Raw genomic sequence first — 25,897 nt, 5'->3', positions numbered from 1 at the left:
GCTCCTGGAAAAAAAAAACAACAAGAGACCTGAAAGAGTGATGTGACATGTGGCTGAGTCAAAAACAAAACACCTATTTATTCAGGACAAATTATCTTATTTTTCTTTTTTTTTTTTTTTTTTTTTTTTTTTCCTGGGGGAAATAAAAGGTAATTCAGGGGCTAACACTGGAGTTATCTGCAGATTCACTGCTGTGCATGGGCTCAGTAACTTCCCCTGGTACCAAGCTGAGGGCTGTGGTCATGAAGAGAGCAATCAGCAGTGTGGAAAGGTAAGAGTTCACCTGCCAGAAAGTGATAATAGTAGGGAAAAGGAGATTTTCAGAATTTAGGTCCATGGGTAACTGGTTCCACATATATTTCATAAAATTCTTTTAGATCCTATATTGTACTCATTTCTGAGTAGCCCAGATCATCTCTTTGCCTTTTGTATCTGCTTGCTTGCCAGGTTATGGGACTTGCTAAAAAGACCTTGACTCTAAAGCTTCCTGAGCCCACTGTGCTGCTGCCCAAAATGGCAATATTCTCACCTGTTCCTGAAATGTCAAGATGCCTTTTTTTTCTCCTATGGGATAGAAATAATTTCTGAAAACCAGACATTTAAATACTCTGCTAAACTGAATGCCAAATCTTCTATCCCTATTTTTGATTTTCATTTTCCATATTGTATTATTGTATGTAGCATTCAAATATAGTAAAGACAGCCCCAAGATAGTAAAAGGGGATAACAGTAGTTAAACACAGTATTGTGACAGTATTCTCACCCTTATTTAATGCCAAGTTACATTTCATTTTCATGGAAACTCATTAGTAGTGATCTTTTAGATCATCTTCTACAGGGCTGTCCCAAACAATTTATGTTCTAGTGTCCTGACCAGACAGCTTTTGAGTTCCCTCCAGCTTTTAAAAGCTGGATTAAACAGCTAGGTAAAACAAACAAGGAGGTAATTTCTATCACCTCATTTTAGCTAACAGCAAAGCTGTCCCACCAAAAACCAGATACACCCTGCCCAAGCCCTGCAATCTAATTCTTCAGTGAAATAGTTTAGAAGACTGGACAAAATTTCACTAAAAAAAGCCTTCACAGAATACCTGAAAATAATTTGATGAGCTGCTGAACCACAGTGTTTGTCATTTTATCTGTCTTGAATTTGTTTGCACTCACTGCCATAGATTTATATCAGAAATTTAACAAGTGTTAATGGGACAAGTGTCTGAGGCAGATTACGTGGGTGACACTGGTGACATCCTGTCAGCTGGGTCATTGTGTTTCACATCATAAACTGCAGATGTGCAACTGAGCAAGACACAACTTTTAATGCAGCAAGGTTTACAGCAAATTACAACATAGATTCCATATAGAGTACACTACCTTAAAAAGAAACAATAGAAATGGACTATTTCTAAGGAATGAAGTGGCTTTTTCTTGTTGTTGTTTCTAGTTGCCTCTTGCTGTTACAGTGTGCTAGATTGACCTTGGCTGGCTGCCTGTGCCCTTCAAGGCTGCTGTACCCCTCCTCTCCCCAGCTAGACAGAATGCAATCAAAGACTCCTGGCTAGAGATAAGGACAGGGAGAGACCACTCACCTGTTACTGTCACAGGCAAAACAGACTTGTCTTGGGGAAGCTGATTGAATTTATGCCAATCAGATCAGAGTAGGACAATGAGAATTAAAACTAAATAAAAAATCATCTTTCCCCCCTTCTTTCCAGGCTTAACTTCACTCCTGATTCCTTCTCCCCTTCAGCAGTGCAGGGAGATGAGGAATTGGGGTTTTAGTCAGTTCACACCACGACCCTGCCATGTTAAACCAATACAAACAGTGCCAAATAATCCAGTGAGATATGCACATGCTGATGTCCCTGTGCCCCTCAGCGTGCTCCTCTCCTCAAACTGCAGAGTGACCATTTCATTTTTTTCATTCTCACCTACCAGTGCCCCAGACTCAATTCTTGTACACATGCAGAACAAGAAACACCATTGGTTTTAACAATTTTGTCCTTCTGAAAACCCAACTGCTGGGGAGAAAGCAAAATTCCACCATTTTCAGAGTTGCTCATCTGGTGTCCCTCCTGCAGGCCCCAGGGAAGAGCAGAGGGGTGCAGTGAACTCCTGCTGACCAAGGGTGCAGGATGCAATTTCACCACTGCAACAGGGAACTTGGCATGGATTCATTTGCTCTGCTGAGAAGTATCCTCTATATATAATGCCAAGACATGGCAAAAATGAATGGCTCTGAATGTCCTCTGACTTTGGAAGGCCCTTGTCACATCTCAGGTAGCCTCATTCAGTCTCTGGGTGGAGTTTCAGGATGGTTTACTAGTTTCTGTCCCTCATCCCCAGTATGTCCCTTTGGGACTACTAGTCAGAGATTTTGCAAGAGGACCTTTAATTTGAGATGCACTACAGCAATGTCAGATTACATAGCAACTCCCTGATGGAAGACAGCCCTCTTCCTCACACCTGCAGGAATACCTTCAAGCCCAATAACTTGCTGATGTTGTCAGCTGTTGTGGTTTAGCCCAGCCAGCAGCCAAGCCCCACACAGGTGATCATTCACTCCCTCACCAGTGGGACTGGAGACAGAATCAGAAGGGTAAAAACTGTAGAACTTGTGGGTTGAGATGAAGAAAGTTTAATAGAGAAAGCAAAATCCTCACACAGAAGCAAAGCACAACAAGGAATTAATTCACTGCTTCCCATGGGCAGGCAGGTGTTCAGCCATCTCCAGGAGAGTTCCATCAGGTATAAGAGTGACTTGGGAAGACAAAAGCCACAACTCCAAATGTCCCTCCCTTCCTCCTTCCTCCCATTTCATGTAACTGAGCATGATGTCAGGTGGTCTGGAGTAGCCCTTTGGTCAGCTGGGGTTACCTGTCCTGGGGGTGTCTCCTCCCAACCTCCCAGTGATCCTCAGTCTCCTCACCAGCATGGCAGCATGAAAACAGAGAGAAATGGCCTTGGCTTCCATCACTGACAGTCTGGCACCTTTCTGAGCTCCAAATTCTCCTGAAAATGTAAATGGAGACGGTGAGGATGAGAGCAAAATGCAAAAGCGGTGTCATTTTTTTGCATCAAAATTATAAAACTAAATCAATTTCAGTAAGAACTTCCCTTTTTTTGAAGATTAATTTCAACTGTGAGTGACAACCATGTTGCTGCTAATGGAATGTTTTTTTTTTTAATCGGGAAAGAAAATAAACTGGCAAAGAAATTCTAGGATAACATAAACCCATTTAATTAAACGCTAGCATTCAATATTGTTTGTTGTGTTTTTTTTCCTTGTGCTTGGGATGCTTCCAGCCAAAGATCTGGCAATTTATAAATAAATAGATCAAGGTATTGTGAACATCTTTTTACTTTCCAAGACTAGATACAGAAACAACAACATAAAAGGGAACAAGCACAGAATGATCTCTACTGCAAGGACTGCCTACTCAAAATTATGGGATTTTAATGCATCATCTGACCTTCCAGAAAGTGTGAGCTTGTACTTTCAATCTCCTTCAGAGAAGAAACTGGGATTGTCTGCATTTGTTCCCTAATGCTTGACAACCTGGAAGTGAAGATTTAAAATAATTCACATGGAAATTGCATCTAGGCACGGCATTGCATATTTTCACACAGCCCATTTCTTCTCTCTTTAACATGTCTCATCCAAAAATAATGGTGCTAAATGGCACTAAGGAGGAAAAACCTTACCCAGACAAATTGTTTGACTGCTAAAAATCCACTCTACCTGCACACCATCTCTGCTCATTTAGCGTGAACTGAAACTCACACAAATAAAGGGGAAACACACTTTTCCTTCCTTTCTTCTTCCTATAAGAAACATGCGGGTGAAAAGACCTAAAGGCAAAATTCTTTATTGCTTAGGATTATTTGTTGCTTCTCCAGAGAAGCAAAATTATTACTGAATGGACTCACTTTGCTAAGTTTTCTCTTATAAGGAGGGATCATTTGTACAGGACACTTGCAATGTGAATTCCAGCACTGAAGTGCTTACCCATGTGGATATAAAGCTGTAGAAAAAGGAACATAAACAAAACCTGGAAGTTTTTATAATAAGTTTTCACATTAGGCTTGTACATTAAGTACAATAATGTCTTTATATTAAGTTTGCACATTAGGTTTGTACATTAAGTACAATAATGTTGTACATTAAAGCACAATATTATTGTACTTAATGTTCAGGAAACACAGTAGTGCCCTATCAGGCAATGCAGCTTTGTTAAATTGCATTGATTTGGAATAAAAGAGATTTGAAAATACATAAGTGAATAGCAAAAGCAGTGTCCTGTGAGAGTTGAAATGGAGATGTTCAGTCTGATGATATTCTGATTTTAAGGACTAAGTACACGTCTTATTTCAGCTGCTCCATATTTTTCCTTGCACAGTCCTACTGCAATTTTTTTTTTTTTTTTTGTTTTAGATCTTCTAAGCTGCTATAAGCTGAACAGCATTCTTAGAGGGATTCTGACTCCTTTTTCCTTCCCATGAAAAAGGATGCTCCTCTGAAAAGAAGTAGGTACCCTGTTTCCTTCCTACCACCCTTGTTCCTGTCATTGTCTATTTAATTCCAATTTGATCTATTTAAGGGATTTAGGAGCTGCTTAAATAAAATTAAATTAAAATGACATTCTAAAAAAATATCTAAATTCAAAATGAGGACAACTCATCTTCTCCTCCTCCAAAAAACACAAAATGCAAGTTTTTGCCTTGAGCTCAGTCCTTTCACTGTCTCCTGATGTGCCTGGGAGGCATTCCACTCCAGACCAGCCTGCAAACATCTCTGTGGCTTTGGGCTGGGAGATCTTTCAGGCCATGAACATCCTTTCCCTAAGGACCATGCTGCTCTGGAGAGCAAAGGGGGAGTTTTGGCATGTGAGCATCTTAAACATTTCTAGCATCCAAGAAAATTAACACTTTCAGTTAATTTTCAGTGTTAACTTTCAGTGAGCAGGTAACTCTCTTTTGAAGAATTCTCACATTCATTTGATCAGCCCTAGTTCTGTTTCATTCAAGACAACACCTGCCTCCAGGTCACTGCACAAATAGTGACTTTCCACTAATTTTTGAATAGAAAGTGGGAGAAATTTTACCCAACAACGAAACTGATTAACACTTATGCAGACTTCTGTCCCTCTTTAAGAGCCTTTTGCAATTTTTATGGGATTTTTGTCCTAACTCCTCACATTTATGTTAGTACTAATATTGCTAAAGAAAAGGAAACAATAGCAATTATACTAATAGTAATAATAATAAAAGTAATAATAATTAATACAAAATTATGATGTCTTACGTCTTTCAGTGTATAAAACCAGATTTCAGTCTTCTCTTTTTATCTTCACTCATTTTCTATTCTGATTTTCCTTCTGTCTTCTTCCTCTTTCATGAATCTACTATTCCATTTGTTCCCCTTTCTAGCATTTTTTTGCCTCACTCAGCTCTGGCCCTGTAACTGGCACACTGGCCATTTACTTGCTGTTCCTGATCTTTGTTTCTCACACTAAAAAGAGTAGCTCTTTGGTTCCTCTGGAGCCTTCTAATGACCACTACTCATCTCACATGCAAAGAGAAATAAAAACTTTGATAATAACAAAGCCTGAGTTAATATCTTCTTGAATCTGTTGGCTTCATCAGACTTTCCCAACTGGACAAATGTGTTCACTTCAATATAACCATTAATCACATACTTTGAATTCTTTGTTGCTCAGAACCACTACCCAGCTGAATATGCAGAAAGAGCACTGAACCATGCAGGAGCATGGAAAAAGAAAAGGAAAGGCAAAAATCCTATAATTATACTAAAACACTATAAAGCACTTCAATGCACACAGAACTATGTATTGTTCCTAGGTTTACTGGAGCTTGGTTGGACTTTGGGAAGAAGATATTGAGCCAAATGACACAGCGGTATTTTAAAATACATTAAAAATAATTTGAATAATTTTAAGGTATATTAAAAAAGAAGAATCTATTACTTTCAGAATATAATGTATTTAATTCAATATTTGTTTGAACTGATGGTGTCTGAAGGTTAATCTCTGATGTTTCCTTCTTACACAGCTGCGACTCTTACAAAATGTCTGAAGCACTCATGAGAAAAATGACAAAGGTTTATGTCACTTCCCTATTGTTTTGTTAAGGTTTAGGATTTTTTTTTTTATCTGCTACATTGTGTGAGGCCTGTGTAGGCAAAATTCTTCTTGAAGGTGGGTCAGCCTAGAATGCAGTCTGTGTTAGGTGTTCTTCAGCCTCCTCTCATTCACTTTATGAATAGCCAGGAACAAACAGAGCCTATTTACTGAATGTCCTCAGGAAAAACCCTCTTTATAAACATCAGCTGTAGAAAGGCTGTGTCAGACCAGAAACCACCTTCCCAACAGAAATCAAAGAAATATGTTTATTTCCAACAAAAACAAATATTTTTTGAAAATTCACACTTTCCAGTGAACAGCTGTTTCACTGGAAAATTCCCGACCAGCAGCAGCATATGGAAAGACAAGGTCATTGTGACTCAGTGTTGTCATCTCATCTTCCTTGGAGGATTAATATGGATCAGTAATAAGGGCAGCAGCCAGAGCAATTAATAATTGAAAAGGCGTTAATGAGCGCATTGATGATGTCAGCAGAGTCAGAAATGTCTTACTCACTTCTTACTCATAGTATTTTTGCCTCTTTTTGATCCTTTTACACCACGTGCTGAGCAGAGAATGGAGTTTGTCTCCTTATAAGGCCTGACCTTCCTTTATCAATGGAATTCTCTTTGATGATACTATGACTGCAAGTAGATTCCTGGCCATTAAAATCCTGCAATATCTGCTTATCTTTTGAAGTTCCATGTAGTCCATTAATTTAGGGACCCGAGATTATCTTTGTTCTGTGTATTACTTGATCTGTCAAATATGCAGGTCATCCAAGAGGGGTGGTGACTGCACATTCCCTGTACATCTGTCTGTCATCACCCTTCAGGATGAGCAATCCTACCTGGTTAGGCCCTTTACAATGCTTGCACGGCCTCTAGTAAGATCCACCAGAAACAGAGGGAAATCTTAATCTCTAAATTCATCTGCCATCTTTGATGTAAAATCAGCTTGAGCTGTAATCCAGGAAATCCTTGCTAGATGCTCAGGCTGATGCTCTTAATGGTTTTGCTCTGCTGAAAGCTCTGGGCTGGATGGTGTCTTAATGAAATGACTGTGCTCACAGGGGAGCTCCTGCCTCTCAGACTGACTCTGTGGGGAACAGAAAAGACCTGCCCTCGGGGTCGCCTCTTGTTGGTTAACTGCAGGGCAAGGAGTGATAGGGCAAAGGAGAAGCAAGAACAAATAGCCTCATTTTCACAGTTGCCTCATCTCTTCCCTTTGCAATATCATTTCAAAATTACATTCTTCCTACATAAAATGTCTTTGGGGCTTTATCAGGGCCCCAGGACTTTAAATTAGAATTTTCATTGTTTTTTTTGTTTTTGCAACTCTACATTTCATTTATGGCACCTGCAAAATGCCACCTGTGCTTGACAGGGATTATTCTGAATGCAACACACAGATCAAATGGAACCTCTAGAGCCCTGAAAAGTGTTCTCTAAATGACCATAAGTTAAGAAAGGGATACGCAGCCTGCAAATCTAAGATTTTCCCCAAAAATTACACAGTGGCCATTAGCAGCCATGTGCCTACTGGAGGAACTTCTGAATTGCTCTGGGCTCCTATGGAAGGGATGAGGGAACAGAAAGAGAAGGAGCATCAAGCTGTAGTTTGTGGGGCTGCAAGAAGAAATTTCTGTTTCCAGAAGGAAGAAACTAATTTGTCAAGATAAGAAACAGTACAGAATAATGTCTCTCTGTTCTCAGGAGCACTGGAACAGAGTAGTAAGTGCTCTGTCATACCCATGAGGGCAAATGCATCAAAGCAGCATGTGGGAGGGAGCTGGGAAGGACTGTGTGTGGCTGATGGCATGCCATCCAGCTCCAAGTGACCCACTTAATGGCTGCAGATTCCCAGCAAACATGACTAATGCAGATGAGGCAGATGGAATGCACATGCTCACACTAAGGAAGAAAAGAACTTCAATTATATTGTTCCAGTGCGATAATCCCATTAAACAAAAGTTGCACACCAAGAGGATGAAAAATCAAAGCAAGGAGCAATTGTAGGTATGGCTGAAAGGTGCTGAGCTGTTCAGGTTGGGATCTATGCAGGAGTGCTTCCAAGGACCAAGCAAACATGTGTAGCTCTCTCCTTTGCTATGCATGCCCTGCCTGCTGCTTAATCCTGGGGGATTTTTAATCCTTTTCCAATGGCTATGCAGGACTTTCAATACTTGCTTCTTTCCACATATTTCCTGTGGTGTACAGACTCTTATTCAAACACTTCAACCAGTCTTGACAATATCCAAGTCCAAAGCAACAAGTGAGCATTTCACAGGCTATAAATCAACTTCATTATTTTTGTTGCTGAGTAATGCATGAAGAAGATTAGGCCTGCAATCACCTATCACTGCATCTGTTTCATTTTTTTTCCCAAAACACTCTGACAGCAAAAAAAAAAAAAAAAAAAAAAAAAAAACAAACCCACAACAAAAACAACAAACAAAAACCCCAAAATCCATGGTGGTAAGTATACTCGTGAGAGTAAGGAGCATATTTTTACCCACAGACAGTGCAAATAGTTAATTAGCTGAAGCAAATGAATTAAAATTCAAGAGACCACACATTCTTATTTCCTTTGAAGCTGTTCTTTCATTTTAGCTATGTCAAAAGTGCCTTTTATTAAGGTGCCAAAGTTCAAAGAGAAAATAGTTGTTGTTTTAAAGGTTTGAAAACCTTGAACATCTTTCCTTACAGAACCCTCAAGTCCATGCAGCTGTACTTTGCTGTACCTGCTTTCCCAGCCACCACCTAGGAGATGTTTTCAGTTCTTGGTAGGAGTACAGAAACAAATAGGTGTAATGCTAGTGAGACCTCAGATAACAATTATCAGTCACAGTTATTGATTAGAGGAACTGAAGGATAAAACTGGAGCCAGGAGCCAGGGGTAGAAACCCCACTGAGCTGCACTACAGCTGCACCAAGGGGAACCACACAGGAGGGACTCGAGCTGCCTGCAGGCCACACACTCCAGAGTGAAGAGTAACACAGGAGGCTGAGTTCAGGGGGCAGCACGGCAATACTGCCCATTTTGGCACAGGACAAGGAGTCAGTAGGACTGGGATTAGATGGATTGCTTGGCAGCAGGAAGGATGGCAGCAGGAACAGAAGAATGGCTGGAATACTCAGCATCTAATGAGGTCCTGTGAGACTGAAAAGCATTTGGGTGGCTGCTGCTGCCGCCTGCCTCGTGGGATTTGGGAGGAAGAGCTCTAGATGGAGATATTTCTGGAGTAAGCAATCAATTTAATGAAGCAGGATTCCTCCAGTTCATTGACTGTCAAGAGCATATATTTGCAAAGCAGTATTTCATCAATTCATATTTTTCCATTTAAAAAAACTAGAGCTTTGAGCATGCTAGACATTCATAAATATTTGGAGCACTGCTTGCCTATGAATTTGTATCCCCTTTACAGATTACTTAATTATTGTATTCCTATTCCTCTAATACAAGTAATTCCACTTTAATGTTATAAAATGCCATGTAAGATGTAAGGTATTTTAAATACCATGACATTTTAATGAATATATTCATGTCTGAATATCTAAAAGGAAACAATATTTATAAAAAATGCTTTACTGATGGCCTGCACAATAAAACGTACTAGTTTACAGTAGTAAATATTTATATTAGTGTTTTATGGTACATAATATATTGATATGTGAAATGCCACTACTTGGGTAGCTATGGATAATTTAAAACCAATATGTTACCCTAAATGTAAAACTGGTTTGGTAGAGAAATCACAAGAGCTCCAAGGTAAAATTTATTTTGTGAACAGACAAATCTTCCCTATAAATTTCTGAATTCTGAAGACTTGTCACCGTTGTCATAAAATTTAATTGTATACTGTTGAATTTACATAGGACACCTGACTTTTACAGAAAAAATGTGATTATGCTTGTCCATTCCTAAATAAAAGGTGGGAATCTTTTTTAAGATTTTTTTTTAAGTCTATATTTCCAGTGATGGCTAATCCTTATAAATTATTTATGTTGTAATCATATTATTTTTCATTGTGCATTAGCAGTGAATTAATGACTGGATGATCAGTTATTAAGAAGAAATCGAAGAATCTGGCCTTTGACATGTGGAGCAACTTTTTTTCAGAATCCCTTAAGGGATTTTGCAGAAAGGCTCCTTTCACCATGTCTTCTGAGTTCCTTGTTATTTTATCAACCATTTATTATTCCTTTTGAGCTGAAAAAAAAAAAAAAAAAAGAAAAATCTATTCCACAGTGATGTTTCTTCAAGAAGTTGTTTACATAAGAGATGCACTTTTGGATTAACAAGTCTGCTTTCTGTCTTTTCTCTCCACATAACTTCACCATTTTATCAGTTTGCCTCTTTACCTGTATGGTGTCTTGTTTGGATGAATTCCCCAGGCTAAAATGCTGCTTCATAACCAGGTATTTCTACCTCAATGCAGATTTGTTCTCCCAAGGGACAAATACACATAGAAGTCTAAGCTATCATCTTGCTTCCAGAAAGAGCTTCCAGAAATCTTGACCATCTTTAGTGTCCTGGCATCAGCAACAATACTAAGATATGTTGCTTCCTGGAGCATCAAATTAATAAGAAAAGGTATCTTGAGGACAGACACCACATCTGCCCCAAAACAACAAAGCTGTGCTAAGGGAAAGGAGAATCACATCATATAATATTTGCACATCTACCCACACCTGGAATTTTGCAACCATCATAAAGTAGAATAATTCTGGAGCACCTGAGGAAAAGGGACTTAGGGAGCCAGGTGAAATTGGGCAGATATGCTTCCAGATCCAAACATAAGCCAAACAACCTACTGACTGTATGTATACTCTCTGCATTTCAGACCCAGACACCACTGAGCAAAACAGAAAGGAAAAACAATACTAATCTTGCAAAATAAATATCCTGGACAATTTGTGTTCCAGGTGTTCTAAGGCACTCCACTTTGGCAGTACAAACTGCCCAGACTGCTTCTAATGTTCAGCTTTCTGTTCTTCACTTTAGGTGTGGAAAATAGTGCTAGAGAATTTATATGGATTCATTAAATGCACACATTTATATTTGAGATCATCCTTCAGACCTTGTATTGTCACCAGACAAAAAGAGCATTTCTAGAGCCTAAGTCTTCCCACCTTCCAAAAATTAACACAGGCCCAGGTGAATTATACTAAACAAAGGCTTATCCTTCTCCATTATTAATGCAACAGAGGAAAGGGGAGATATTGAAGTTGAGAACACCTGAAGTCAGGTGGAATTAATCCCACCTAATTTTTAAAGGCTTTGGTTACTTCACTCACCCAACTTCCGCTCCTTTGCTCTTCTCCCATACTTTGCAACTTCCCTTTATTTTTCTGCCTAGTTTCTGCCCTGTATCCTTTTTCAGCTGATGTAGCAATACCACAGAGTTCTTAAGAATCTCAAGTCTGCTTATTGCAGAGGGAGATAGAGAAAGATGAAAAGCAAAAGCATCAAAACAAAGCAACAAAACAGTATGACAAGCAAAAAAGTCAAAGCAGTATTAGCAGTGCCATCAGCTTTTAAATACTAGTATATTTTATAAGAAAACAGCCTAAATTAGGCTACAGATATGATTTGAAATGTGTAGAGATTATAAGGCCAAATGATGCAGAAGCAGTCAGGTCTCCTACAGAACACTAAAATGTTATATTTATAACTGGGACTCAGTGTGGCTTTCTAGAAAGTGACCTAATAAATAACAGAATACAGCCAACTTCCACTTCCCCAAGTAGGAATGTTTTCTTTCCCTAGGCAAATCTGTCATGCAAGCCATAGCAAACATTTTTGATTTGCCTTCTTCATGGACATTTTGGAATCAATCAGATGACATGTGAGCACTGTGTATGTCAGGCATGCTGTGCTACTGTTCTGGTGGTTTTAAACTAAAGGTATTACACTGCATTTTTCATAATGAAAACTTTAGCTGAGAGTGTTTTTCCAGCTTTTCTATCTAACATCCTTGAACATCAAATGTCAACAAGGCTTTTATGTAAATATCATAGACTAACAGAACAGTCATCTAGTCTAAACTCCTGCTCAAAGCAGGAACAGCTAGAGCAGGTTGCTGAGGGCTGTACTCAATTGGGGTTTGAGTATCTCCAAGGATTCAAACTGGTGTCCTGTGCCATTCACTTTCAGAGTGAATAAGTTTTCTCATATGTTTAAATGAGATTTACTATATTTCAATTTGCGTGTGTTGCCTGTTGTCTTTACACTGGGCATCACTGAGAAGAGTCTGGCTCTGTCTCCTTTATTACCCCCAGGCAGGTGTGCATAAATATGGATAAAATTGCCCTTAGCCTTCCCAAGACTAAACAGTCTCAGCTCTCTCAGCCTTTTCTCATAGGAGAGATGCCCCAGTCTCCTAAGCAGGACAGCTTTTTTCCAGAGCTGGTATGCATATCCCTGCCTTATTGAAGAGCCCAGGACAGGACTCAGCACTACAGACACATCTCACCAAGGCAGACCAGAGGGGAAGGAACACCTCCCTAGGCCTGATGAAACACAGGAGCTGTTTGGTCTGAACTTTCACCCTGTCTTCAGGGACCTGGAACTCCTGAAGGCAAACCCTATCTGTGCAAATTGAGGCAAAGGCAGCATTGTGCATCTTGGCCATTTTTGTGTCATTTATTTGTCCAGTTGAACACAGGGCCCTTCCTGCTGGGACACTTGTAGAAGACTGTCTGGTGGCCTTTCATGTCCCTTAACAGGGAGACTAAAGCTAGTCCTGGTAGGCTTTGCCTTTTCTAATTCTATTCTTGCATGCTCAGACAGCATCTCTATATTCCTCACAGGTTACCTATCCCTACTCCCATCTCTTGTGATGCTTCCTTTACATGATAGTGGTTTTTGAGGAGCTCATTGTCCATGAAGACCTCCTGCCTCCTTTGTTTGGCTTTCTGCAAATCAGGATGGACTGCTCTTAAGCTTCGAGGAGGGAATAGTTGAAAAAGTAGTAAACTCACCTAGACTTCTCTGCAGGCCCATCTTCTATGGGATGCATCTAATTAGGTCCCTGAGCCAAAGCTACAGAGGAAGCAGTACAGGAGCAAAGAGAGAAAATGAGCCATATTTAAAAGTTTTAAATATGCACCATTTCTTACAAATTTACTTAATAAAGCTTGTTCCTATCCCTAAGTTGACATGCTTCAGGTGGCTTTTTCCATGCAGCTCATCAGCCTTTGAATGTCATCTACCTGAAGTGCTGTGTTTTGAATTGCAATTTTGAGGCATCCTTAATTGTTTGCTGACTGGAGTAAGTACAATTCTTTCCACATGTATTCTCTACTGCTATGTGGTGCCAAGACACCTGCTTTGCTCATGTTGCTGAAGGAAACAAAGATTTAGAAAAATGCATTGAGCAAAGCAAGTAGTGTCTGTGTCTGTGCTCACTGAAGGTTCATCATCTTCTGAGAAATCAGGCTACAAGAGGGGAAGGAAGTAGATCTCCTGTGCCAGGTCATTCTCTGACTAGAGCTGCTGAGAATTTTTATTTTAAAGGTCAAGGTCATAGATTATATTTGTAATTGTCAATTCATTGAAAATAAATTGCTTGTCAAAAACGATAAGCAAATTCTAAGCAAATGTTTCAACTTGATGTTTGGGGCAAAAGTACTAAAATTGTCAAAGTTTTATTTTGATATTTTTAAATAATAAATGTAAGACTTAGCTTTATTATGATTTTTAATTGCAAACATTGGAATTAATGCTAATAAAGAGATAGTAAAATAGTAAGAATAAAACTAAACAATTGAAGATTATCTGAATGGAATGTTTGTAATTGCTCTATCTCTGATTTTTTTTTTAGAGGGGGGAAAAAGCTGGGAGGGAATTCTGCCCACAAGAATGGGATTTTATTTTTTCCCCCTTATTTGGAATGCTATTTTTTTTCATATGGCTCCAAACCATTTCCTCCCTCCCTGTGAGGCTGAATATATATCCAGGGGTGCTACTGTAGGCACTTGAATAACAACAGAGAGCTCTGGCCTGGCAAGTTTACTCTCTTACTGTGAAAAAAACAAACCAAATCAAACCCAACTCCAAACCATTAAACCTGGGAAGGTCAAAGAACCAGAGTAGTTTAAGGTAGTGAGCTCCCTCCTTTTATGTATGAGGTATTGGACACCCTTTATGCAATATATTACTTACATCCTTACAAGATCAAAGCAAACCCTTTGACTATAACTATCCATTTTCACAGCATTTATCTTATCAAGTGAAGTGACCACTAATACTAGAAACAAGAACCCCTCTGGACATAGTTTTACTGCTAGTGTTAGAGACATTAGCCTTAGATACTTAGTTTTAGATACGTTAGCACCAATCACAGACACGACAAGAGATACAGCTTATTTCCCTCTTATTATTTAACTAATTTACATATATTATAAAAATATTTTTTCTAATGTAATGATTTAATAATTCCTTAGTTTTCACATACAGCTTCTTTAAAAAGTCTATTCTACGGTGACATTTCAGTTAGCACTGTTGATTTTTTCCCAACAAAATTATTTTACAATAAGTACAATATTTAAAAAAATCCAAACCTGCAATAAGTGCTAGCCCCCAGAAACAACCCTAAAAACATCAAGTGTGCTGTACTTGAGATTTTAACTTCTGTACTACCTCTAAAGTAATTGTACATACATTTCTTCATTGTTTTCAATACACCTGAACAATTTAGGTTTTTTGCTCCAGTTTATCACTACACACCATATCCCTCTTTTCTCTATATCTCCTCTAGGTCTGGGCTGTTTTTTGGTTTTTTCCTTTCTCTTAGTTTTCATTTATACCTTCTGTATCTATGAGCAATCCCTCTAATGTAAGGAAAAGTCATAATTTAGGCCCTGGACAGTAGAAAATATTGAAAAATGAAAGATGTTAAAGGTTTATTGTATCAAAAAGTGTATAGTCTTATTTCAGCAGTTCATTTTTTTTCAAACCATGTAATTTTTCTTTGTCCTTTATTACAGTATGTCAAAGGTTATACACGCTGTATTTCTTTAGTTTGCTGCTACCCCTGTGTTCCCTGAGGGAAAATTTGCACTCATTTCACAAAAGCAGAAGTACAAACCAGAAACTTGTGAGAGCTGTTCACTCAGCTCTGAAGGGGGATTTGCATGATTTGCCATGTGTTAGCTCAGCAGAACTTTCTATGCTGCCTGTGGCACTGTTTCTAAACTGTGACTTGCTTTCTGGGATGATGTGTTTTCCTTTATAAAACAAGTAGCTCCTCAAAAAGTAAACAATACATGGAAAACCTAACCAGCTCTGTGGTGTCTCATTCATTGTCTAGCCATGTAATTTGGAATAATCATCCAGTGAGAGCTGAAAGAATTGCTTTAGCCACAAGAAAGCAATCTCATCTTTTTAAAGGAATACTCTGGATTCTCTGTTTTCACTGCCTACTGATAAACCTAGTAGCTCCACACAGGGTTTCAGTGCTGTTTGAAATTGTACCGAGGAAAAGGCATCTCTTTGTGACACTTGGAGTTTTTGCTCTGTAAATAGTTCAGTGAGTGCTCTCATTTCCAGTGACTGATGATAACTTCCATGGTGATTGTAGTTCAGCCAGCTACCAGAGACACAAGTACACAAGGAGCATTCAGATCATCCATTGCTGTAACTCAGTGCTCACATCTGCCAACAGATTTCAGGAGAGGGTAACCTTGGGCAATTGGTGCTTTGGAAAACACTCAGGGTGAGCTGTTTTGAAATCTGCCATGATCAGAAGAGAATGTGTAGTTGTAGTTTTTCATACATTGCAGGTTTGCAGTGCTGAGCAGGACATGAATCCTGTAAAACTGAGCTTTTGCTAGGTGCCAAGCCTGTGCCTACAAGTCTGAAGGGGTGTCTAGGTGTTCAGGTAATCACATCCAGGTTCGTACTAAGGACCTTCTGCATTTTTCAAGTAGTACAAAAGAGAATGAAAGCAGCTTTAATGTTCAATGTCACCTGCCACAGTGGAGTTCTTGATCTGAAGTAAGCTTCATGACCAACACATTTTTCTAAGCTAAGGCAGTGCTGCTTTAGCTTGGCTGTAGCCTGAATGCAGCACAAGCACGCTGAATGCTGTGCTTAGCAAGACTGAGCCTGGATCCCAGTGCCAAACCCATCTGTTGCAACAGGCTGTTACAGAAATACTGGTTTAGCCTCCTGCAACAGAATCAGTGCTTGCCCTTCTTTAGGGCCCTCCATGTACAAACCCAGAGCTGTGCTCTGTCCCTGAGTGCCCTGGAGACAGCCTCTGCTGGAGCCCCCCTCCACAGGCAACACTGAGTTAGTGATGTGAGCTCTGGGGGGCAGGATGCAGGAGGGAGCATTCCTGATAAGTGCTAGGCACTGAGGCAGAGGTCAGATTCCCTGCTATTGTGCAGCTCCATGGGTAAGACACTCAACTAGCACGTGAGGGACCTGGTTCAAACTCTTCTGCTGATTTGGAGCAGCAATTTAACCTCAAGTCACTGTCCCCAGAAGACACATCCCAGCCTCTATGCCATAGGGCAGTTCTCCTGTTGTCTCTGTCAAGGTTCTTTGTCCCAGCAGGGAGAAGATGGTGTGTCTCTGTGCACTCAGTGACAACACCTGAATGTTTCTTAAACACATGTTCTGAGTATTTTAAAAAGGTTCAAGATGTATTATTAAAAAAAAAAAAAAAACAACAAAACCCAAACCACATTTACAAGGAAAATATATCTATGTCAATATCTAAGGTATTCTCCAGTGATTTTATTCCCATTATTCAAAAATGGCATTAGTTTGATGTTCTGTGCAATTCCAAGGCAGTACTTCAACTATCCAGACAGACTGAAACAACAAGTTACAGAGCATGCTCATGGGAAACACACAAAAAGCAAAGAAAAATATATCAGCCATTAAAACTCAAGTTTGACTAAAGTTTCTTTATGTAATTTTCATGACTGTACAAATGTTAGGATAAGTTGAATCATTTGACAGCGCAAAACAACTGAAACTATAAAGCTTGAATGTGCATACAATTCAGGTAAGAAGTAAGTTTGTCTTTTTCTCTTTCCACACATCTGTGATGGCAGGTGCCACGTGGAAGCAAGAGCTGTGTCCTTAAATTCTGTCACTTGTCCTTTTCTAGCTGTTCACAGAAACTGCTTCTTACTGAAAAATGTTTCCATACCTGTTGTTATTCAAAAACTGCTAAAAAGCTCTTGGTTAAGGACTTTGGTTTTATTTTGTCTTATGAGAAGGGGCTGACTTACTTGACTAATTCCAACCCCCAAAAGACATTTCTGAATTCTGGTTGAAAAGCATTTCCCTCCAACCTAGAGGTACGTTTCCAGCTTAGACATGCTTAAACTTGTGCCCAGTCTTTAACCGTGGCTGTTGACTACCTTAGGCTCTCTACTCCACACTGCTGGCTTCTGCATGTCTCATTTCTCCTGTGTCTCTTCACAGGGGTCACTGGGTGTCACCTCAGGGTTCGGCATGTCACGAGGTGGTAGATCTCAGAAAGACAAGCAAGGCGAGCCACTGCCGTGTGACTCACCTATTTACAGTTGATTGCCACTTTAGCTGATTGAATAAAGGGAACGCCTGCAATGGCACATAATTGTTGTTGCAGTAATAGCAATCGACTCCTCATTTTTACCACATGCCTTCTGTATGTCTCTGCCCTCTTCATATGCCCAAGCACCAAACACCTCACATAAATAAGACATTGTTTTAAAATAACAATGAGGACAATTTAAAAAGGGTTCCAAGTGGGGTGCTGGTATTTTAATTTTAGAATCATGTGGCATCTCCATCTCTGTTTCTCCTGAATTCCAGTCTCTTGGACTACGCTGTGCAATCCTTGTCCTGGATTCTTCTTTTTTCTCCTAACAGTTTTGTGGTTTCAAACTATTTAAAATTTAATGATATAAAGAAGCCTACCTTCAAAAATTTAGTGTGCTGGGGAATAGGAGGGCATCCTTAAGTTCTCTCCATAAACTTCTGTCTTGCAGATGGGATTTATTTGCCATAAAGACATCTGCCTTTGGGGGCTGAGATTTTACTGCCAAACACTGGAACAAAGCTGGTGTGGCACCATTTGGAATAGAATCCTTTACAGTTTCCTTGTTCTTAATATAGAATGTGTTGCAGATATTTGGCAGTTCCACCACTTTTTCTTCTTTTGCTTTTGTCAGTTTCATTATTTAAATAGATATATTCAGGCTGCAGATTGCTTAGACAAGGAGATGGAAGAATTTGGTAAATTCCATAGAATGCACATTAAGTCTTTGGCCGTATATCCTCAGCAAACCACTCTTATGCCATCACACCATGTGTCTGGCCATTCCACCTAATTGTATTTGGAATCATTGGCTCCTTCCAGCCAAGGGGAGCTAGAAGTCTCAAAGACATTTACATTTCTGTGCGTTTAGGGTAGGTCAAAGATGTCTTCTCCGAGTGTGCTCCGTGCTATTACTCAAGACCATGAGCATCGGAGTGAAATTCTAGAAAGGAACCCGTTTTAGGAATGGCTTTGTTTGGAGCTCGAAGTCAAGCATGACAGGCATTTGCAGGAAACCAAGTCTCTGGCAGGCGAGTACGGCAAGGCAAAATGGGAGGGTTGGAACTGGTGCTGCCTTTGGCCATTCACCCCAGCCAAGGCAGAAATGGTCGAAACTGATGAACCACCGTGGTGCTCAGCTCGGTTTTTCAAGGTAAGCTAGTACTGACTGTGGTTTTGTGGTACCGCGGCCTGTGTGAATAGAGTTTACCTGCCCGACTAACTTCTGTTTATGCTCAGGTGCCTTCAGAACCCCCCGAGTTCAGGCTTAAGGCAGCACCGAAGCAGTCGGGGTAGCATCACACGCTGACTGGCGGGCGGGTCGGCCCTGGCCCCGCTCCTGCCGGCTGGCCCGGCGGGGCGCCCCGCGGTGTGGGGCACGTTCCCCCGGGCCGCGGGCGGGCGGTACGTGAGCGGGCGCGCGTCCGGGGGTGCCAGCGCGGGCGGCTCCGCGCGCGCCGCCGCTCGGGCCCAACCGCCCTCGGCCAACGGCCGGCGCGCGCTCCCGGGACGGCGGGCGGCGCGAGGGCGCGCGCACGCGTTGCCATGAGACGCAGGCGGCGGGGGAGGGGGGTTACGTGGTGACGTTAATTCTATATGAGCGCGAGCGGCGGGAGCGCGGGTCCTTTCACCGCCGGCCGCGCGGCGCCTCCGCCTCGCTGCTCCTGAGTCACCGCCGCCCGCCGGCCGCGCAGGTACCGCCGGAGCGCGGCCGCCGCCGCCGCCCCGGACTGGGGGTGTGGGGGGCACGGGGGGCGGCCGGGGAGCGCTGGGCCCCCGCACTCTCGCGGGGAGGCCGTGGATGCCGGCCCGGCCTAGCGGAGCCCCTGGGTTGGCGGGACGCGGGGGGCCAGCGGTGCCCGTGCCACACCGGGTATCGGCCCGCGGGGCGGCCGCGCCGCTGCTCGCCCCCCGGGCCCGCAGCGAGCGGCTCTGCTCGCCGCCTCCCGCGCGTCCCTCCGCTACGCCCCGCGGAGCTCCCGGGCCGCGCTAGGCCGGGGCCCGTGGCGTGGCCGGCGCTGGGGGGAGGCGGGTCGGCCCCGCAACACGTGGGCGCCCGAGCGGGGCCGCGCCCGGCGCGGCCGGGGACCGGGAGGGCGGCGGGGCCGGAAAGCGGCGCGGGGAGGAGCGGGTGAGCGTCCGGCCGGGCGCGGGGAGGGCGCGGGAGGGGCTCGGTGCCGGTCCGGCGCGGGGCCCCGCGCGGTGTGTGCGCACATGGCGGAGCGAGGAGCGGCGGATGGCAGCGCGCCGTGGCCTTGTGCCGCCTCCCGCGCCTTGTTCCCGCTCCGTGCGGAGCCGCGGCGCGGGTGTGTTGTGCTCTGCTGCTGGCAGGGGGACCCAGAGATTCAGCCAGCGCACGGGCAGCTCCCGCGTCCTGCCTCAGGGTAGAGTGGTGTCCTGGAGTTCAACATGTCGCTTCTCCGAGAGCCTGTTAGCTGCTATCAACCTAAACAGTGTCCCCAAGGAAGGCCGAGGAACTACCTGGAGGATTTAGTAATTACAAGTAGAACTATAATCTTGTGTTCAGCATATCATTAAGTGTATAAAACATACTCTCTTCCATATTGAATGTTTAGGGGCCTTAAACTGCCAGTACTTGTGAGACTTTCAATATTGACTAAAAAACCGACCTCATCTGCTTGCTGAAAAAAAACAAAAACCTTTTTTCAAGCAGCTGGTATAATAATAATACAGCAGTACCTTCCACGTTTTATCTCCAAGCTCTCTGCAGTTAGGCATGTATTTTGAAGTCTTGTTGAGATACACTTAGAGTGTATCTCACTCTAGTGAGAACATTTCGTGTTCTAACTCATTTGTGGAGGGTAAGAGAAGTGGGCACGGTGTCTGCAAGGTATGACAAATACTCTCTTCTGCTCAGCGCCTCTTGGGATTTTAACATCTGCTGGTAGATGCTACATTCATCAGGCAGGAGATAGTGCCTGATAATTTTAATTACAGTCATGAAATGAAACTTGAGGGAAGAGTTAAGGCCTAAGGCTGTGAACTGCTGAAGGTAGTTTTTGACAAACTACCTACTAATGTTAGTAGCTAACTACTAATGTTAGTAGCTTTTTAGCAGCCTTCCTGCTGAGCCCATTTTACGATGGTACTCTCTAAAGAATGAGAGAAGCCCTGTACTTTGAAGCAAGCTGAGTGGTTTCCAGTCTCTTGTAAATCCAGAAGTTAAACTAATCCTTCGAGGAAGATAGCATTTAAAATACGCATACATGGAAATTTAAGTGACTTGGATGCTTCTGTACCAGACAAAAGTTGAGGCCTCTCAGGCTTTGAGTACCTGAAACATTGATAGAAGTGCTTAGAACAGGCCACCGACACCTGAGCTTGTGTGTGTGCGTCCCACTTAGTCCTGTGAGAGTGATACATGTTAGCAGTGTACTGCCCTCCACTTTTTCTGTGCTTTGTGACAAGTCTTGGATATCGTGTGCTCTTGGTTTCTGAGAATGGAATGTTGGTCCTGTGCACAGGTGGTAGATTGGTGTCTTTCAGAGCTCCTGGTCTTTCTCTGACTTTCACAGACTAGGAAGTGAGTGTTGGAAGCACGCAGAAATACTGTGCTGCATCTGCGCTGCCAGCCCAGCGTTGCAAGAAGTGCCAGATCTGCTGCAGCACTGTTTACAGCCTGTTTACATATAAACAGTAATGCTTCCACCATCCTGGTGCATGTACCCCCTGCTTCACTCAGAAACCATTCCTGGGAGCCGGTGGGGGACTTGTTATGGTGACCTGCTTACTAAACACCCTGGAAAGGGGTGGTGTGGTTTTTTTTCTTAGCTTTGAGCATGTGTGCACAAGCGAAACTGAAACCAAGGTGGTGTGGGCATGGTGTTATGAACCTCTGTTATCAGACTTTTCACAGCCCTGAGTGAGACCTGGATCTTCCAGTCTGAGGCCATGTCCTCTAATACAGAACTCCACATCTGTGAGGAAACTTTGGCTTACCTTGTACATTTGATAAAAAACTTGTTTATTCACTAGGCTCCTAAAATGATAACATGAAGAGTTTGACTTATCATGGCAGAAATTGCATTCCTTCAGGGAGTAAAATAGCCTGAGGATATTAATTTCAATAGTGACAAATTTTAGGGGGGGAATAAGACAAGAATCTTCTACTTTGAATTTTGGTTCAATTCTTTCTTGAAAGCCAGTTTATTCCAGTAGAACAACAGGTATAATGAACGTCTCTGGTGTCTTCACTTTTTGCTAATGTAGTTGTAATGCAGTTCATATTCAGGTTCTTGTGAAGCACCTGCAAACATGGCATATCTCTAACTAAGGATCTGATTCTAAAGGAAAGTGCAGGAATTGGACAGGTTACAGAAAATCGAGAGGCAGGTGTTCTTCCTATTCCTGTTTGTTTTTCTGCATACATATATACATTCAGTGCAACTAAAGCTCTGTGATTTTCCATGAGCTGAGAGTGCTTTGGTATTTGTGAGGTGCAAACGGCCATTTACACAGAAGACAGAACTTTGCAGTCAGAAATGAGACTTTTTAATGGTTTTATTTTAGTACATCTGAGGAGTCTTCTCAACTGCTCTGGGCAACTGCATTCCTTTGAGCTTCTCCTTAGGGAGGTGGCTAGTAAATAATAGAGTGGAACTTCATAGTACGTGTTTAATCCAAGGAGGGGTTGTGATGATGGGTTTAATGCTTATAGGTCAGTTTTCATTTGTAAATTACTTGGCGTTCAAAAGTGATTATAATTAAAGCTAATTCAATCTAGCTGATCCTCACTCAGCTCAGAGGTTAGTGCATTTCCTCATCACCCAACCTTGTTAATCTGGAGAGTAGGTCTGGTGTCATAATGTATTTGTCTAGAAAACCAGACATGCCTGGAAGGCATCACAGAAGTAGCTTGGGGATTCATTTGATGACTTTCTGAAAAATTAAGCTATTTAGAAGCAACGTGTGAGGGCTTTGAGGGCTTCCTACACTGAATGATATTATTATTTTCTGAATCAGCAAAATTAATGCAGAAGTAAAAATCCTAATTTTTGATATACTGTTGTATTAAGTCATAACTTTTGACCTTAAGTTTTCAGCAGGACTTCACATATTGCAGATTAAAGCTTCAGTTGCAGTCAGTAAAAAAGTTTGCTAATTTACCTTTGATACTCTAGAATTACTTTAAAATATAAATAATTTAAGATATGAACTTCCTGAAAGTTTAATCTTTTAAATGAATTTGCATCAACTGCTTAAATGAAGACATTATCTGCATCCGAGCTACTTGTCAAAGGTTAAACTGCTGGTCATTCTTAGATAGAAAGCCGTTTAAATTTTTAGTACTGGAAAATATAGATGCATTTGGGGGCTGTGTGCTTGAATGCACATCTGCACAGACATGACTTGCATGATGTCATGCAAGTGATGTCTCAGTTTAAATCTTAACATGCCATAGTGAATAGACAGTTTGCACATCAACTGTTTCACTTTGTCATTGAGGACTATAGAAGAAAGTGCTACCAGTTGCTCCTTGGTGGATTTTTATGTTCTAAAGGTGAAAGCCAATTTTAGATACAAAAAATAGGTTTTGGATGTACCTGTAGCTTTGAAGCATTCAACTGATGATTTTACATTTATTCTTTAAAAAACTTATCACTACCACTGCCAAATAACAAACAAGCAATGAAGAAACCTTCACCCAAAACATGAGAGATATTAGAATTAGAGAGGTATTAGAATTAGGTGTTGGAGATTCTTGTTATGAGGTTTGACAAAGTGGGTGCCAGAAATCTGGAATGAACAAACCTCTAGACTTCTCAGACCCAGGATAGAAACATAAACGCTTGTTATCTTTTCTGACCATCTGCACTATGATTGGTTCAATCCACTACTTTTAGGTATTGTTCCATATGCAGTGTTGCAAAGGATGGAGAAGCAGTTCTTTCAGGTTTCTTGTGGGATGACTTGCCCATGAGGGAAAGCTTTGGTTTACTTCAGGCCCTCTTTAAAAACCTGATAGACATTGAAAAGTCAAGTTGAGGAACACAGGGAGGGTACATGAAAAAAAATTTGAACACAGGGAGGGTACATGAAAAAAAAAATTGAAACCAAGTTTGAATCAGTTATTTTTGAACTTCTTGTTTATGTATGTATTTTTGTGTTATTTCTTGTTGCTCAAATGCTATTAATACAAAATGTGAACTGCTTCTGTTGCTCAGGTATTCATATTGCTAGGACCTTAACTGAGCTAGTTCTCGTTTCAGTGATGAGCAGTTGATACAGTATTTTCATTAGGGATACATTACCAAAGTGCTGGATGATCATGTTTTGTAATTGTGTGTTTTAGTCACCATGCATTCATTTCAGATCTTACCACTTCTTTATGTTGAGTAGAAGTCTTCAGTGGACTGCATGCCATTATATATGTCTTTACATAGCAGGTTTTTGACCTTTTGAATTCTAAAGTAGTTGGAACTGCATTTTTTTTAATTTGTTACTTTAGATTTAAGTACTATTTATTTTGTCTCACTTGAGTCACCCTTTTAAGCAGTTGTTAAATCGTGATACTACAGTTTTGGAAAGAACTCATCTTTAAATGTTGAAATGTGAGCTGGTATAGTGCTTTATGCTGTTTCTTATGTGTGCAAGGTGGCTTTATCAGAAACATGCTTGCTGTGTTTGAACTGGTGAGATCTTCATGACAGCCTCTTGAGTCTTTTACCACCATCTTCAGTGTTTTGGAGGGATCACATACTTCGATATTGCTGCCAAAGGCAAGATTGAGCGAAATTCACAAGATAGTATTTCTGAAGAAATCTTTGTAAATAGTGGTCAAGTTCCATGGTTCAAGTTCTCTGTAGCCCTACTACATGTTTACAATTGCTTTTTAAACTGCACCTGTATTCATTTGAAAGTGACTGGCTGAAACCATAACCATGGGCATTCTTCTGTTGGGTCTTTACTGCCAGTTGTAATATCTCATCCCAATGGTGTCCAAAATGTGTTAAAGTTGGGATTGTGTTCTTTTATTAGTGCACACTAACTTGTTAATTGAAAGCTGTAAGTTGGTAGTCTAGTAGTGGCCTGGCTTCCATGGAAAAAATACTGAACAGAAGCTAACAAATACTGAACAGAAGCTAACAAAGAAGTTGCTAAATACATTTTAGGAATTTCAGTGGCTTCTTGGTTAGTGAATGAATTTAAAATTACATTCATTAGATGTTCTAGCAAAAAGCACCCTTCTGAAGCATGTACATTTTTTTCAGTATTTTGTAACTTTCCTTTCACAGAAGGATGCTTAGATGTTTTTGAAGTCAAATTGGATACAAACTTAAATGCTGCAGCGTGTGAGTTTTGCAGATAGCAATGTAATTGCCAGTATGGTTGTGTTTGATTATGTGGTGATCTAGGCAGCTAGTTACTGCTCTTTGCCATTGTTTGATGTTGCAGCACGCATGAGTTTGATTTTTATTAAGCTGTTACAGTGCACCCTGCTACCTGAAGAACTTTGTTAAAACACAATTTGTTTTATTACTTTGCTATTCTTTAACAAACTGAATACCTGCACCAACATGAACTGTATTGGGAAATACTGTCTTAGGAAATGTCAAATATTTCTTTATATATAAAATACTTTGATTTCAACCCTCTGGGATGGCTGCTGCTCTTCCCATTATCCATGATGGAAAGTAAAACCATAAAAAGCTATAGTAAGTAGTTGGTTTAAAAAAAATAAAGATCCTTGTTAATTTTTCCAGGTTTGGATTTAAACTTATTATTTCTCTAATAATAAAAGATTGTTCTTAATAGAAATTGTTAGGTTTTCTGCTGCAGAATCTTGGCATTCAGAACAAAGGCAACATTGTGTGCTAATTACCCTATTTTTAGAACATGGTCACGGAGCTCAGGTCAGTAGCATAGACAAGCATGCAGATGTAGTTTAGTCCTGATTTTAATTTGTAATTTGGTAGTCCATCTCCTTCTTGGTATGGAGGCTGTTTTCTGCTGAAAGAGTAAACAGGCACTGTCTAGAATGCAGTAAAAATACTACAGAGAGAGGAGTTCAGTATTTGTTGACTGAATCCTCATTTCCTGATAGAAATTCAGGGGAAAGCTTACAATGGGATTCTACATGAATGAAAACAAATCCTGAGGTTACTAATAGCTGAGTAATACTATTACTTATATATATGATCCCTCTGCTTTGTTTTGCAGAATTTGATTTTTTTCCCATCAACTGGCATTC

The 25,897-nt window shown here is 41.1% G+C and overlaps 1 protein-coding gene across 2 annotated transcripts in view; it reads left to right on the top strand.

Moving 5' to 3' along the window:
- Nucleotides 1–19,236: 19,236 nt before the first annotated feature.
- NAP1L1 (nucleosome assembly protein 1 like 1) overlaps nt 19,237–25,897 on the top strand; it is a 28,797-nt gene continuing 22,136 nt past the window's right edge. The window contains exon 1 of one of the 2 annotated variants that reach the window (XM_030237753.2): nt 19,237–19,379. The gene's annotated coding sequence lies outside the window, so the exon portion shown is untranslated. The remainder of the gene's footprint in view (nt 19,380–25,897) is intronic. The other variant, XM_030237752.2, reaches the window with a different exon arrangement.

The sequence above is a fragment of the Serinus canaria genome, chromosome 1A (genome assembly GCF_022539315.1).
Source record: "Serinus canaria isolate serCan28SL12 chromosome 1A, serCan2020, whole genome shotgun sequence".
Taxonomy (NCBI): Eukaryota; Metazoa; Chordata; class Aves; order Passeriformes; family Fringillidae; genus Serinus; species Serinus canaria.
The sequence above is the reverse complement of the archived record's forward strand: the minus strand, read 5'-3'. Positions and strand labels throughout refer to the sequence as shown.